This window comes from Moschus berezovskii, chromosome 17 (genome assembly GCF_049115385.1).
Source record: "Moschus berezovskii isolate FMDL1 chromosome 17, NW_MosBer_1.0, whole genome shotgun sequence".
NCBI lineage: Eukaryota > Metazoa > Chordata > Mammalia > Artiodactyla > Moschidae > Moschus > Moschus berezovskii.
In genome coordinates, this window is record NC_142476.1 from 2,546,605 (window position 1) to 2,563,817 (window position 17,213).

General features: G+C 39.6%; 2 pseudogenes; one reads left to right on the plus strand and one right to left on the minus strand.

Moving 5' to 3' along the window:
• Positions 1-3,596: 3,596 nt before the first annotated feature.
• LOC129551800 (calmodulin-1 pseudogene) lies at positions 3,597-4,698 on the plus strand (annotated as a pseudogene).
• Positions 4,699-14,737: 10,039 nt separating this feature from the next.
• Positions 14,738-17,017, minus strand: LOC129551147 (olfactory receptor 4C46-like; annotated as a pseudogene).
• Between the last annotated feature and the right edge of the window lie 196 nt (positions 17,018-17,213).

The following is a 17,213-nucleotide window of genomic DNA, read 5'->3' on the forward strand; positions in this document are numbered from 1 at the left end:
CACATTAAGCATCAAGGATCTACTTGATTATTAATATTTGTCCTGAGTCTTAGAGAAGTTTGCCTGCCAGGCTGAACCTATACAGAGTCTTTTCTATTTCTGGAACTCACTTAAAACTAACATCTTTTTGAGTAACTTTACAACTGAGGAAGACACCCAAATGAATGATATGTTGAATCTCAAATCCAGTAAGGCCCAAGAGACATTGTGCATTGTCTTTGGTAATAGGAGACGCCAGAGGGAACAAGTTATCCTTCATCTTACAAGGATGCTCGAGGCTGGTGTACTGGGATGAACCAGAGGGATGGAATGGGGAAGGAGGTGGGAGGGGGGTTCAAGATGGAGAACACATGTACACCCTGGGCAAATTCATGTCAATATATTGCAAAACTAATACAATAATGTAAAACAATTACCCTCCAATTAAAATAAATTTTAAAAAAAAGAGGGATGGATAGCATTATATGCCCCACACTACTGGGTTCCCAGAAATTCCAATGAGTTTGGGTCTCCTAATTTTAGTTGAAAAGGAAATGTCTTACCAAAAATATCTAAAGTAGTTGATGCTTCTGACACAATAATAAAAAAGCACATTTCTAGCTAAATACCAGGTACCAGCAGCTCCGACAATTTGCTCTTGTGATAAAATATACTTGGTACAGAAGCTGGCTAGCCTTAGAATTATCCATTGTCACTCTCCAAGAGCCATCCGTACCTTGCAACAGGCAAAAATAGGAGAGCTGAACATGTATTTGGTGGTAACTCCCATCTCCACATCTTTCAAGGTCTGATGGTACACTAATCTTTACAATCCCTCCAGGAATATGGTATACCTTTTAGTTTAATATTTTCTTAAGGACAGACAGTAGTAATGCCTTCCACTGGGACTTTTCTGACATAATACTCCTTGTTGCACATGTAAGAATTCTGTCAGTTGCTAAGTATGTCTGTTCCAATTATCTATTCTGAAATTGGAGAATTAACCACACCATGGGTTCCATGATCACAGGACCCACTGTAAATAGACCTGAGCTAAACTTCCATTGATCACCAGACCTCCATGTTTTCTAACTCTGATTGAGGGACTACAGTAATATTTTTGATCTGCTGGAATAAATTTCATGTTAAAATCAGTGTCCTGAAACTTCTGATTATTTGTTTTCCACAGTGCATAGTTAACCTGATGAAAGATCAGAGGGACATTTAGGGAAATATGCAGTAAAGATAAATTATACATTTTAAGCAAGGTACCAGAGTCCGACTTCAAGGGGATTGGATCTCCTTTTTATTCTTAGGATTCAGAATTTGTAAGCTGGCTCAAGTCTAGGAATTTATTTTGATGTCATGAATTTCTATAATCATGATTTGAGTTAGAATTTTTTCTTTACGTTATTTAAAACTTTTCTACTGACACAGGTCAACTGAGAATTGAGTACAACCCCTCTCTTTTTACCCTAGGAGCACCATGACAAGCTGGACAACACTTCCTGTGCTGATTATTCAGATTGTCCTTTGACTCTACTGTCCATTGTGGTAACTAAGCCCACCTTGCCTTTGGGATTGAGTGCCATCACTTGGCCACTGCTCCCTATGATCAAATCAATCCTGTAACACATTTGGATTTCACAAATCAGCAACCATAGTTTTCATTAGAGACTGGCCTTTAGAAAAGAGCCATCTCAGAGCTTTTCAAGGATAGTGAGGCACACCCCAAACCTACCTTCAAATTTCTAATAGTTGTGATAAATGGTAAATATTTTGGACCCTCTCAGGGAGACTAAGTAGATTTCCATTAACAAATCCACTCTAATATTTCAATTTATCTAACTTTTTATTACTTCCACTACATTAAATCAAAGCAGATGCGGCATTTCTATGCAACTCACAATGAATCACCATTTTGTTCATGTGTTAACCACCACAAACTATCTGAGGCTTTCTAACCTCATCCATGTGCAACATTAAATGGAGAATATCTACTTAATGAGCCCATATCAGTAAATTAGGCCTGATCAAAGTTGATGATCTTTCTAACACTATCCACTTACGTATACATTCCCTGGATTTATAACACAATGGTTTAAAGTCTTTCTTTACTTCCCACCACGCAACATGAAGTGCAAAATCTCTGCTTGGTAAGCATATCTCAGTCAGAAATCTTGTCTGATCAAAGTTTGTTTTTTGTTTTTTTTTTTCTATAATTGTCCCATACTGGTAATCTACATTCCCACCTGTATTCCTTGGATTTCTGTCTGTATAACTTAGAAAAACTCCATTAGTTCTTTTGGAGTGTAATGCACCTCCTCCAATGTCATCCTCTGTACCTCACTTCCAGGTGCCTGCTGGGGCCTGTGACGAGTTACAGAATCAGAAGCAATGGGGAGAGTTGAAGTGGTCCTCAGGAGAATCAGCATGGTCTTTCACAGCAGCTGCTTCAGGGGAGGCCATTAGTTCTGCAGCCAAGGCACTGTTAATTCTACAGACAGGACATGTAGCCTTGTCTTCTGGGGTTGGAGAGACCACTGCATTGGTGAAGAACACTCACCTTCTCCTTGTTTCTTCTTTTAAGTTTCCTCAAAACTTTGGTGATCTAAGCTGGAATTTATTCATTACTCTTCTCATACCTTCATCCTATATTAAGTTTCTTTTTTTTCTTTGCTGTTTATAATTCCTAAATATTGCTTTGGCTCTTCTCTATCTCTCAGTTTTAGTTTGGGTTCCCCAAGATGAAAACACTGAGATGGAATTTTCATGAAAGCAATTTACAAGAGACTGAATGAGGTGGCCTATGTTAGGGGTAAACAAAGGATATGCTTTCAATTAGAATTTAGCTTTAGCCTAGAGCCCTGGAGCCCTGGAAGACGTTGTCCTGCAGTACTGGTCCCACCATACCTCAAGGGGACCAAACTTTTCAGCGCTGCTCCTGTCATTCATTGTGAACTCCTGATCCCTTGGATGGTGGGTACAATCCCCAAAGAGGCAGTTCCAATTATCTCTCTTGCAGCTGTCCAGAAAGAATGGGGCTGTGAGCTTTTAGCATCCCAGGCAGACAGCAGCTGTGTTCTAGGTGCACCTGTGCAGTTAATGAGGTCTGACCAGATGCAGAGGGTCTACAACATTCTTCACCATCACTGGCACCACCAGAAGTCACACTTCCATCATTTCACGTCCAAATCATTATAGTAGCCTCCATACCGGTCTGTTACTTGTACTCTTCAATTTATTTTCCCTACTATAGCCAAACGCCTTCCTTGGTGGTCCACATGGCAAATAATCTGTCTACAGTGCAGGAGACCCAGGATCGATCCCTGTGTTGGGAGGATGCCCTGGAGAAGGGAATGGCAACCCACTCCAGTATTCTTGCCTGGAAAATCCAATGAACAGAAGAGACTGATGAACTACAGTCCATGGAATCACAAAAAATCGGACATGACTGAGTAACTACAACTTTTTCGTTATAGCCGAAGTTTTTATTCTAAAATTTAAATCTAACTGCATCATGTGCTAGCTTAAAATCTCTTCCAAAAAGAATCTGAAAAAAGGTCCGAGTGGAGCGAGCGAGCTGAGTGGTTGTGTGATTGCGTCCCGGAGACCGGTAGCGCTTGCAGCATGGCTGACCAACTGACTGAAGAGCAGACTGCAGAATTCAAAGAAGCTTTTTCACTATTTGACAAGGATGGTGATGGAACTATAACAACAAAGGAATTGGGAACTGTAATGAGGTCTCTTGGGCAGAATCCCACAGAAGCAGAGTTACAGGACATGATTAATGAAGTAGATGCTGATGGTAATGGCACAATTGACTTCCCAGAATTTCTGACAATGATGGCAAGAGAAATGAAAGACACAGACAGTGAAGAAGAAATTAGAGAAGCATTCCGTGTGTTTGATAAGGATGGTAATGGCTATATTAGTGCGGCAGAGCTCCGCCATGTGATGACAAACCTTGGAGAGAAGTTAACAGATGAAGAGGTTGATGAAATGATCAGGGAAGCAGATATTGATGGTGATGGTCAAGTAAACTATGAAGAGTTTGTACAAATGATGACAGCAAAGTGAAGATATTGTACAGAATGTGTTAAATTTCTTGTACAAAATTGTTTATTTGCCTTTTCTTTGTTTGTAACTTATCTGTAAAAGGTTTCCCCCTACTGTCAAAAAAAAATGCATGTATAGTAATTAGGACTTCATTCCTCCATGTTTTCTTCCCTTATCTTACTGTCATTGTCCTGAAACCTTATTTTAGAAAATTGATCAAGTAACATGTTGCATGTGGCTTACTCTGGATATATCTAAGCCCTTCTGCACATCTAAACTTCGATGGAGTTGGTCAAATGAGGGAACATCTGGGTTATGCCTTTTTTTTTTTTTTTTTTTTGAGTAGTTTTCTTTAGGAACTGTCAGCATGTTGTTGTTGAAGTGTGGAGTTGTAACTCTGCGTGGACTATGGACAGTCAACAATATGTACTTAAAAGTTGCACTATTGCAAAACGGATGTTTTATCCAGGTACTCGTACACTATTTTTTTGTACTGCTGGTCCTATACCAGAAACATTTTCTTTTATTGTTAACTTGCTTTTTAAACTTTGTTTTAGCCACTTAAAGAAAATCTGCTTATGGCACAATTTGCCACAAATCCATTCCAAGTTGTATATTTGTTTTCCAATAAAAAAATTACAATTAAAAAAAAAAAAAGAATCTGAAAAAATATTTATATAACCAAAATAATTTCACTGTATACCTGGAGCCGACAATGTCAGAAATTATCTATACTTCAATAGGAAAAAAGAGAGAGATCTTTTAATATCATGGATATTAATATTAAATATTAATATTTAATACCAGGATTCTTGCCTGAATAATCCCTATGGACAGAGAAGCCTGAAGGGCTAGAGTCCATGGGGTCACAAAGAGTCAGACATGACTGAGTGACTCAGCACAACACATAGTACTTTGTTTTAAGCCTTAACACAATTATGAGACCTTTCCTGTGCCTATCACTCCAGCTTCAGTTCGGTTCAGTTGCTCAGGCAAGTTGGACTCTTCACAGAGTTGGACACACCAGTTCCCTATCTTGCTATTTACCATTTAGAAGTTAAGTGTCTAGCATGCTTCCTGGAATGCAGTGCATATTAAATGAATAGTTGTCTAATAAAAAGTTTAGTAACCACAGCTATGTGACATTATGAGGAGTCTGTGCACACACTTCACCTTCTGTACTTTGTTGCATATTTCCTCTCCTAAAAAAGCCTCTTGATGAAAGTGAAAGAGGAGAGTGAAAAGGTTGGCTTGAAGCTCAACATTCAGAAAACAAAGATCATGGCATCTGGTCCCATCACTTGATGGGAATTAGATGGAGAAACAGTGGAAACAGTGTCAGACTTTATTTTGGGGGGGGGCTCCAAAATCACTGTGGATATTGATTGCAGCCATGAAATTAAAAGACGCTTACTCCTTGGGAGGAAAGTTATGGCCAACCTAGATAGTACATTAAAAACAGAGACATTACTTTGCCAACAAATTTCCGTCTAGTCAAGGCTATGGTTTTTCCAGTAGTCATGTATGGATGTGAGAGTTGGACTGTGAAGAAAGCTGATCGCTGAAGAATTGATACTTTTGGACTGTAGTGCTGGAGAAGACTCTTGAGAGTCCCTTGGACTGCAAGGAAATCCAACCAGTTCATTCTTAAGAGATCGGTCCTGGGTTTTCATTGGGACTGATGCTAAAGCTGAAACTGCAATACTTTGGCCACCTCATGCAACGTGTTGACTCACTGGAAAAGACTCTGATGCTGGGAGGGATTGCGGGAGGGAGGAGAAGGGGACGGCAGAGAATGAGATGGCTGGATGGCATCACTGACTCTGTTTACAGGAGTTTGAGTGAACTCCGGGAGTTGGTGATGGACACGGAGGCCTGGCTTACTGTGATTCATGGGGTCGCAAAGAGTCGGACACGACTCAGCGACTGAACTGAATATCCTATTGCATGGATAGACCAAAAGTCTATTATTCATTCCCTGGTTATTATTAATTTTGGGTGTTTTCGCTATTACAAATAGTGCTACTGCAAGCATTTATACAAGTTTGTTTGAATAGTTGTTTGCATTTTTTCTGTTTGTTTGTCTAGTAGAGGAGTTCCTGGATCCTGTGACAATTCTATATTTAACTTTATGAGGAATAACTGTGTATTCACTACATGACATCATGTTCCATAACCATCACAAATGTTCTTCAGTTTCTTGATAGTGTCCTTTGGTGCACAAGAGTTTTTCATTTTATGGAAATCAAATTCACTTATTTTTCTTTTGTTGCCTGTGATTTTATTGCTATATTTAAGAAACTGTTGCTTAATCCAAGGTCTTGAAAATTTCTCCCTATGTTTTCTACTATGAATTTCATAGTTTTAGTTGAATGTTTTATTCTTGACCTATTTTGAGTTAACCTTCACATAAAGGGAGGTAGGGTTCCAAGCTCATTCTTTTGTTTTCAATACCTGTTTATTGGCATCACTTGCTGAAGAGACTACTTCATTCCTCAGTTCAGTTCATTTAAGTAGCTCAATCATGTCTGACTCTTTGTGACCCCATTGGTCTGTACTGTTCTATTCATGCCATTACTTATCCCTTGGAATTCCTAGAAACCACTATGTATTTATTTCTGCTTCCAAAGGTTTTCCTTTTCAAGAAAATAAATTCATAATTCACATATATGGTATAAATATTTTTTTCTCAAGTCTAAATAATTTCTGGGTTGTCTCATTTATTGCTCAAATCTATTAATATTTTGAAATTCATTAATATCAACTGTTTAAACTCTACAACCAGTCCACATAAATATGTTTTAATTTTAAATATCTGTGCCTTACATACTTATAATAACCCATTATTTTTTTATAAACATCATAATTGGTATGATTCAAGAGAAACCTTGGGGCTTCCCAGGTGGCTTGGTGGAAAAGGATCTGCCTGCAATACAGGAGATGCCAGATGGGTGGGTTCAGTCCCTGGGTCAGGAAGATCCTCTGGAGAAGGAAATGGAACTGCAGTATTTTGGCCTGGAGAATCCCATGTGCAGAGGAGCCCGGTGGGGTTACAGTGCAAACAGTCACAAAGATTTGGACACAACTGAGCAACTAAATATTAAAAGAAAGCTTAATATTGCCCCCCAAACTGGAAGCAATCAAATTAGGAGCACAAAGTAGATTTTATTAAAATTTCTGTTCTGGGGACTTCCCTAAAGGTCCAGGGGCTAAGATGCTGCACTTCCAATGCAGAGGGCCTAGGATCAATCCCTGGTTATGGAACTAGATCCTACATGCCACAACTAAGGGTTTGAATGCCAGAATTAAGATTCCTGTGTGTGGTAACGAAGATCAAGCATAGTTGAATAAATAAATAAATAATATTAAATATAAATAAACCATACTATACTGAGTAAAATCTTAGCAATTAAAATCTTTCTAAGATTTGAAAGCAAACAAACAAACAAAAAAGACTACCTCAGATGGGTGAATTTCCATCTAAGCAAAAACTTCTTATCCTATATGATAAATATAAGAAAGAAGAAAACAAGTGTGTGTGTGTGTGACATACACATATACAATACACTTGTATACCAACATAGTCATAAAATAAATTGGACACACGACAATTGCAGTTCTCATTTTTTTAACTGGTTCCATGGTTGTGACTTGTTTTTATGACTAATTTCTTCTGTTACTCATTTTATACTCTTGGTGCCTTCAGAAAGAGCCTAAGTTGGCCATGGATCCTTACCTGGTGGGTGACACAGAACTTCACTGAGGAAAACTCTGGGTCATTAGTAATTGTGATTGGATTGGATAGTTATAATTGATCTTAATTTTCAGATGTGATAATACTAAGAGGGGAGTTTTGGGGAGCTACTTTATTTCAGACACATTTTTCCCTATCTCTGTTGAGACATAGTAGTCAATTTCCTCTTAGTAATCAAGACCAATACCCCAGTCATCACCCTAAGTTACTAACTTGCCTGTTGACTCAGAAGCATGAGCAGCCCAAAGTTGTCAGGCAGAAGTCTTAATGCTCAGTTCAACGGAATCTTGTGTAACTCTTGTTGGAAGCATTTCTCTCTTTGAAACTAAAGCCTCTAAGCAAACAGAACATAAGTTAATAGGAACAGGAAGCATACATTTTGGTAATAGTTTACCAAAGTTAGTGGTATACATTGTTACTTCCATTTTCAACTTTTGTGACTTGGGAAGCAAAGAGTTTCCTGTTTTGTGCCCATTCAAACAAGTGTGTATATATACCTCTTCCTCAAATTTTCTTGTCACCAATCTTGCAACTATATCCCCCCCACCCAAGCCTCTGACAATCTAGATAAATCATTGGCCACAACTATGAATCAGTGTATGTTGTACATTTGGACATTTCTCTTTCCAAGTAAAGTAATCAACTGGATGCAGCCCTTGAAATGCACCCATTGTGATGGTTTCCCTTCACTACTGAGTGTCCTGTGAGGTTACATTTCTGCAGCTTCCAAGTTTGGAGATCACTGCAGAACTATCCGTTTACAAGTCTGAAGTCTTAAACTCCTCAGTTAGTTGACCCCATGAATCCATAGATGCAGGCAGGGAGAGAGAAGGAAATGTAGTGAGAGTGGGGACCATGAGAATTTTTGCCACTTCTCTCTGGAACTTTGCCTTCAGGTCCTACTTGGGCCAGATTAAGTATATAGCACTTCATTTGATGATGGAGTACTGTTGTGTACACCCTGCTTTATGGCTTTGATGGGTTAGATAATACCAAATGCATGACAGAAACTTAGGTTGCAGAGTGACTTGGTGGCCCATGATGAAGCATTCCATTTCCTTTAAGAACCACTAGCAGGCTAAGAGCTTTTTTACAAAAAGGGGAATAGTTATCTTTTAAGGATGGCAAGAATTTTTCTCCAAAATCCTGTGTCTCAGTGCAATTCACATATGGAGGGCAAACATTTCCAACATTCTTATCTGCCACTGACACATCAAGCGCCATAGATCTACTGGATCATGTGTCTTAAGTGGAAGAGAAGCTTATGCGATGGCCCAAACTTTTGCAGAATCATTTCTATTTCTGGTGCTCACTTCAAGCTATCAGTTTTTTGAATAATTTATGTCAGCCAGATTAATACTCCAAAATGAAAGATATGTTGACTCCCAAACCCAATGAGACCTTTGGGACATTCTGCATCATCTCTGGTTATAGGAAATGCCAGATAGAACAAGTGATCCTTCATCTTAAAAGAGATAGCTTGATATGCCCCATGCTACTGGGCCCCTAGAAATTTCATTGAGTTTGAGTCTCCAAATTTTAGTTGAACTTGAATTGCCCTGTAACACAGAAGTATTTTACCAAAAAGTCAAAAGTAATTGGTGTTAAATTCCATTCCAAGGCCACAGGTTGCAAGGCCTTGCACCAAGGCCACAGATGCGAAGTCCAGAACTGAGGTCACCTCCGAAGCTGGCTGAGTTCCATTGTAGCTGTTGCTGAAAGCCCCCCTGATCATCACCAGTAGGTTTCCTGACCTCAAAATAGGCAAAAATGCCCACCCCAATAGTCACCGTGTAGCACCCAAACCAATCACCTAATGCCAACTTTTCAGCAAGAATTTTCTTTGCCTGGAGGCTGTAAAAATTGGCTACTAACCCTTGAAAACTCTCAATTTCCCCTGGTCTGTCAGGGGATTGGCCCACTACATTTGCAGTGCCTTCCTTATCTCTGCTTCGAGCTCTTAATAAACTCATCCCTTCTGAAATGATTTATGCCTGGAAATTCTTTTCCAACCTGTGTTCCAATTACTTCAAGTTACTACTTCTTAATCAGTAGGTCCAATCAGCACAATGTCATCAGTATAATGAATCAGTGTGATGCCTTGTAGAATATAAAACACCCAGTTCAGTTCAGTTCAGTTCAGTTCAGTCGCTCAGTCGTGTCCGACTCTCCGCGACCCCATGAATCACAGCACGCCAGGCCTCCCTGTCCATCACCAACTCCCGGAGTTCACTCAAACTCATGTCCACAGAGTCGGTGATGCCATCCAGCCATCTCATTCTCCGTCGTCCCCTTCTCCTCCCGCCCCCAACCTTTCCCAGCATCAGAGTCTTTTCCAGTGAGTCAACTCGTCGCATGAGGTGGCCAAAGTATTGCAGTTTCAGCTTTAGCATCAGTCCCTCCAATGAACATCCAGGATTGATCTCCTCTAGAATGGACTGGTTGGATCTCCTTGCAGTATAAGGGACTCTCAAGAGTCTTCTCCAACACCACAGTTCAAAAGCATCGATTCTTCGGCGGTCAGCCTTCTTCACAGTCCAACTCTCACATCCATACATGACCACGGGAAAAACCATTGCCTTGACTAGACGGACCTTGGTTGGCAAAGTAATGTCTCTGCTTTTTAATATACTATCAAGGTTGGTCATAACTTTCCTTCCAAGGAGCAAGCGTCTTTTAATTTCATGGCTGCAATCAGCATCTGCAGTGATTTTGGAGCCCAAAACACCCAAGATCCCTATAAACTATATTATGACACAGTTCTGGTGAGAGTTGACACATTCCTGATGAAGGACCATGGAAGTTTATTGTTGGCATTTCAAGCTGAAATCTAAATACTTCTGGTGGTTCTTATTGACAGAGACATAAAAGCAGAAGTTAAGCTATATACTAGATAACAGCAGTTCTGATAATTTACTTTTGAGATGAAACTATATCTGATACAGAAGTTGGTTAACCTTAGAATTATCCACTCACTCTCCAACATCCATCTGTCTTCTGCAAAAGGCAAAATAAGAGAGTTGAAAGTGTATGTTTTGGGAATCACCACCCTTGCAACTATCAAGGTTTGACAATGGCAATGATCTCTACAATACCTCCAGAAATGTTTCTCAGCTTTGATTTACTATCTTCCTAGGTAGGACAGTAGCAGTGTCTTACACTTGGCATTTCCTGACATAATGTCTTTTACTTCACAGATCAGTCAAAGAATTCTGTCAGTTGATAAGAATATCTATTCCAATTATGCATTCTGGAGTTGAGGAAATAACCACGGCATGGTCCATGATCACTGGACCCACTGTAAATAGACTTGGGCTGAAATTCCATTGCTTGTCAGGCCTTCACAAACTTTTCCTCTGATTGAGGAACTACAGTATTGCTTTGGATCTCTTGGAATGAGTTTCCAGTCAAAGCCAGTGTTCTGAAAGATCTGATTATTTACTATTCCACATTGCATAGTTAACCTCATAAAAGGTTGGAGGTTCAAATCTGAGGGAAAGATACATTATAAAATTTTAGCAAGGTACCAAGGTCCTTCTTCAAGAGTACTGAATATCCCCCCCCGCCCACCGCTTTATTCATAGTATTTGGAGACTGTAAACTGGCACAAGTCTGAGAATTTATTTGATGACATGAATTTCTGTTTTAATGATTTGAGCTATATATTTGTTTATTTAATCTTGAAGTTTTCTGCTGACACAGTCCAACTGAGAACTGAGAAAGCGTCCTCTGTGTTTTGCTCTAGGACACCATGATCAGCTAGACAGCCCTGTAAGTCCTCTCTTGCTGAATACTCTGGTTGTCATTTTGACTCTATCTTTTGCTTTGCTTCAAAGGTTCTTTTAAAGAACCTCTAGATGTAGTCCACAGGTTGGTAGCAAACATCAGTTTATTAAGTATTTAGACTGGTACCATTCAAGGATTGAAGTGAAAGGAAAGAAGTAAATTTGAAATAGCACATAGTAAATGAATCTCAACAGTCAGGGGTAAAGCACATTCATCTGGCTCTTAGCAGCTGTTAAGTCCAGTAGTCAGCACACCTGAGTCCCCAAGAGACCAGCATGAGTCTGGGAGCCCGCCATTTTGTATCTTAAAAAGTTCTTTGTTCTCAAAGGAGTTTGAAGAGTTTGTGCATGAGAGAAGTGGAAAAGAACCTGCTCCCCCCGCCTTGATTGACCAGATCAAAGGAGGAAAACAGGGTATTCCCCAAATCCTTACGGTCCCTTATATTTATTTACTCTTCAAGTTTTTCCCTTCTTGGTTGATGTTTTCATGATGTTCCTGTTCTTTACTGTGTTTTAAATACGTAAGTTGTTTATAAGTACAAGTAATGTTAAGTATGCAACTTGTTTGGGTACAAGCAATGAACACAGTACATCAGGTCACCATCTGGTGCATGCTTCATTAAAACAGCAACCAAATGTTGCAATAACATTAAATTATCTACAATAGCACTCTACTGCCAATTACTGTAACTAAGCCTACCTTGCCTTTGGGGTTGAGTACCACTACTTGACTACTGTTCCCCAGGATCAAATCATTTGTAACATATTCAAATTTTCAAACCAGAAACCAGATGGCTGACATATGAAAAGAACTATCTCAGAGCTTCTCAAGGATGCCAAACTCCCCCTTCAAATTTGTCTTTCACGGTTGTGATGGAAGTTTTGTGCTCTGTACCTTCCCAGGGTGGTTGAGTAGATCTTCAATAACATTGGCTTATGTTGCAGTCTATTCCTGTTAATCTCTTCATCTATATTAAACCAAAGCAGTTTGAGTATTTCTAAGCTGCTCACTGTAGGCTACCATTTGATTCATATCTTAGACACCAAACAAACAAAAAAATAAAACAAAACTATTAGAACCTCCTCCAGTTGCTACATTAAATGAAGGATCTCTGCTTAGTGGAGCCTTCCCAGGTGGCTAAATCAGCAAAGAATCTGCCTGCAATTCAGGAGATCGACCGCAGTACGGAAGACCTGAGTTCCATCTCTGAGAGGGGTGGACCCCCTGAAGAAGGAAATGGCAAACCATTCCAGTATTCTTGCCTGGGAAATTCCATAGACAGAGGAGCCTACTGGTCTACAATTCATAGAGTTGCAAATAGTCGGACACAACTTAGCAACTAAACTACCACCACTGTTTAGTGAGCCCATAACCGTAAATCAGGCCTGATCCAAGTTAATGACTTTTCTACTTTTATCCATTCCCTCATATATTTCCTGAATTTATAATACAAATTATTAGAGGATGCAGGGGACCCAAGTCTCGAGTGAAACAAAGGTACTTTATTTATTAGAGCCTTTCTTACTTGTCCCAGCTGTAATATTGAATGTAAATCTGTCAGGAGACATTCAACTTTAAGGGATCCAATAGGTTTTCTTTCTTTGTGTTCAGTTTCTCAAGGACTCTCTGTTCCTTATCGGTTCCTGGAAAACAGGAACAAGCAGAGCTGCAGGCAGTTCCCAGGACTGAGATCATGGGAAAGAGCACCTGCTTGGATTCCCTTCAGTGAATCCCTTCAGTGACCTTTTACTTAAAGGACTATCCATTTTGTTGCAACTGGTGGAATTCCATTCTTTTTAATGGCTGAGTAATCATTTTATTGAAGATATATAAGCATGCATTTCTGCAAATAAAGTACCTTTGTTTCACTCGAGACTTGGGTCCCCTGCATCCTTATTCTCGTCAACTCCAGTTCCCAGGTCCTGGTCTACAAAGACCGTGACATAAATCCTAGTGTGCAATGATGCATTTTGCTATATATTTTATGTGAGTTTTTCATCTTCCCTTATATTTACACTAATGTATTCAGTATCTGCTGGGAGAGATTGAAGGTGAGAGGAGAAGGGGGCGACAGAGGATGAGATGGTTGGATGGCATCACCAACTCAATTGACATGAGTTTGAATAAACTCTGGGAGTTGAATGGACAAGGAGGCCTGGTGTGCTGCAGTTCATGGGGTGGCAAAGAGTCAGACACGACTGAGAGACTGAACTGAACTTATTCAGTATTTATCATAAACCATGTGGTTCTTATTGACAACCAGATGTGCTATTTTGAGAAACTATTGTTAGCAAGTAGGTAAGTATTAGAGAGAGTATGGCATTTAATTTATTTAATAAAGCAAAATTTCTGTCTGATATTAAACTATACTTTTACCTGAATCATCACATTCTTTTTGATGGATTATCAGGATAAGACATAAGCAAAGCAAAATGATTTTGAAAGCAACAAGAACATTTGGAAATATGGTGTAATATAACTTACATACCCCTTAGAGATAAAATGGCTTATTAATTTGAACCTCTGAACTAGTTATATATCATATATAAAATTATATATATATAATATATACATATATGTATCTGTGTATATGCATATGTATGTGTGTGTTTCAACACAGTTCCTGTCTCAAAAAATGGAAGTAATAATGTAGTTATGTGTCCTTTCTGTTACCATTGCCTAGCAGCATAGTTCAGCAGCTGAAAACATGGTCTGAGAGAGAATCTAAATACAGTTAAAAAATCTTCAATATTTCTGTTTTGGAACTTTCCTCTTTCTGCTTGCTTTCCCACCTGTAAAATGAGGGTAGTAGCAATGTCAACTTCATTGGATTGTTGCAGAGATGACTGCTAAATATCGGTGTTTTTAAAATTTATTTTATTATTTTTTTAATTAGAATGAGTTTACTAATCACATACACTGATAAAACTAGAAAAACTAAGCCCCAACCTGGTAGAATGTTCCAAACATGCAAAAGTAGCCTCCTGCTAAATTTTTCCTGACTTTCCTTGTACCCATTTCTTCTCCCCCCTGCAGAATCTATGATGTATATTGGTTATTTATTTTCCTTTGATCTCATAGGTATTCTTTATTGAAAGCATCAGCAATGTCCTTTTGACCTTTGCATTAGTAGAATCAATCATGGGCTTCCTGTAAATTTTATCTATCACCTGAAATAACTTTTCTATTACACAAATTCCTAATGGCATTTTTCATCTAAGCATTTCTCAAGGTATAGATTAAGGGATTTAACATGGGAGTTATCATGGCATAAAATACAGTAACTGCTTTATCAATTGGAAAAGTAGCTGCTGGTCTCAGGTACACAAAAATGCAGGCTACAAGGAATATGATGACAGCTGTGATGTGGGAGACACAGGTGGAGAGGGCCTTGTGCCTCGCCTCCAAACTGTGTGTCCTTAGGGAGTGCACAATGACCACATAGGAACCCATAAAGAGGGGGAAGTGTAACAGACGGAGGAAACCACTGTTGGCAGCAACAAAGAGCCCTAGAGTGTGGGTATCAGTGCAGGCAAGATTTAGCAAAGGGTTCAGATCACACATCAAATGGTCTATAACATTAAGGCCATAGGAGGGTAACCTGAAGATGAAGAGGATCTGAATGGTTGCATGAAGAAAGCTTCGCACCCATACCACTCCAATTAGCAGCCAACACAATTGCCAGTTCATAATGGTCGTATAATGCAAAGGTTTGCGGATGACCACATAGCGGTCATAGGCCATCACAGTGAGCAGGATGACATCAGTTCAGTTCAGTTCAGTTCAGTCGCTCAGTCGTGTCCGACTCTCCGCGACCCCATGAATTACAGCATGCCAGGCCTCCCTGTCCATCACCAACTCCCGGAGTACACTCAAACTCATGTCCACAGAGTCGGTGATGCCATCCAGCCATCTCATTCTCTGTCGTCCCCTTCTCCTCCCTCCCCCAACCTTTCTCAGCATCAGAGTCTTTTCCAGTGAGTCAACTCGTCACATGAGGTGGCCAAAGTATTGCAGTTTCAGCTTTAGCATCAGTCCCTCCAATGAACATCCAGGATTGATCTCCTTTAGAATGGACTGGTTGGATCTCCTTGCAGTATAAGGGACTCTCAAGAGTCTTCTCCAACACCACAGTTCAAAAGCATAGATTCTTCGGCGATCAGCCTTCCTCACAGTCCAACTCTCACATCCATACATGACCACGGGAAAAACCATTGCCTTGACTAGACGGACCTTGGTTGGCAAAGTAATGTCTCTGCTTTTTAATATACTATCTAGGTTGGTCATAACTTTCCTTCCAAGGAGCAAGTGTCTTTTAATTTCCTGGCTGCAATCAGCATCTGCAGTGATTTTGGAGCCCAAAAAATAAAGTCTGACACTGTTACCACTGTTTTTCCATCTATTTCCCATGAAGTGATGGGACCAGATGCCATGATCTTTGTTTTCTGAATGTTGAGCTTCAAACCAACCTTTTCACTCTCCTCTTTCACTTTCATCAAGAGGCTTTTGAGTTCCTCTTCACTTTCTGCCATAAGGGTGGTGTCATCTGCATATCTGAGGTTATTGATATTTCTCCCAGCAATCTTGATTCCAGCTTGTGCTTCTTCCAGCCCAGCGTTCCTCATGATGTACTCTGCATATAAGTTAAATAAGCAAGGTGACAATATACAACCCTGACGTACACCTTTTCCTATTTGGAACCAGTCTGTTGTTCCATGTCCAGTTCTAACTGTTGCTTCCTGACCTGCATACAGGTTTCTCAAGAGGCAGGTCAGGTGGTCTGGGATTCCCATCTCTTTCAGAATGTTCCACAGTTTATTGTGATCGACACAGTCAAAGGCTTTGGCATAGTGAATGAAGCAGAAATACATGTTTTTCTGAAATTCTCTTGCTTTCTCCATGATCCAGCGGATGTTGGCAATTTGATCTCTGGTGCCTCTGCCTTTTCTAAAACCTGCTTGAACATCTGGGAGTTCACGGTTTACATATTGCTGAAGCCTGGCTTGGAGAATTTTGAGCATGACTTTACTAGCGTATGAGATGAGTGCAATTGTGTGATAGTTTGATCATTCTTTGGCATTGCCTTTCTTTGGGATTGGAATGAAGGATGACATCAGCACCTCCAAATAATTGTTCCCCAAAAATCTGAGTAATGCATTCATTGAAAGGGCTAGTTTTTGTTTTATGGAATGAATCTACAGCCAATTTCAGGTTATTGACAGAGGAGTAATAAGCATCAGTAAAAGAGAGATGAGACAGGAAAAAGTACATTGGGCACCCCAACAATGGGCTGACTGTGATGGTGACCAAGGTGAGCACACTCCATACTATAGAGACAATGTAGACGACCAGAAACACAGCAAATATAACTTTCTGCAGCTTTGGATTCTGTGTGAGTCCCAGTAGAACAAAACCTGTCATGTTGTTCCTAGTCTCCATTTATATTCTATTATGGTTAATTACATAACCTGAAAAAAATATATCATATTAGCTCAGTCTTAAATTCATTATCCTTTCCATGTAATAAATGCCAAATTCTATTGAGTTATGAAATCTGAAGAATTTTTTTTTTCCTTTCTTTAAGGAGAAAATATTTCTGATCTCTTCAAGTTAAATCCTCTCCTAGGATAAGTTT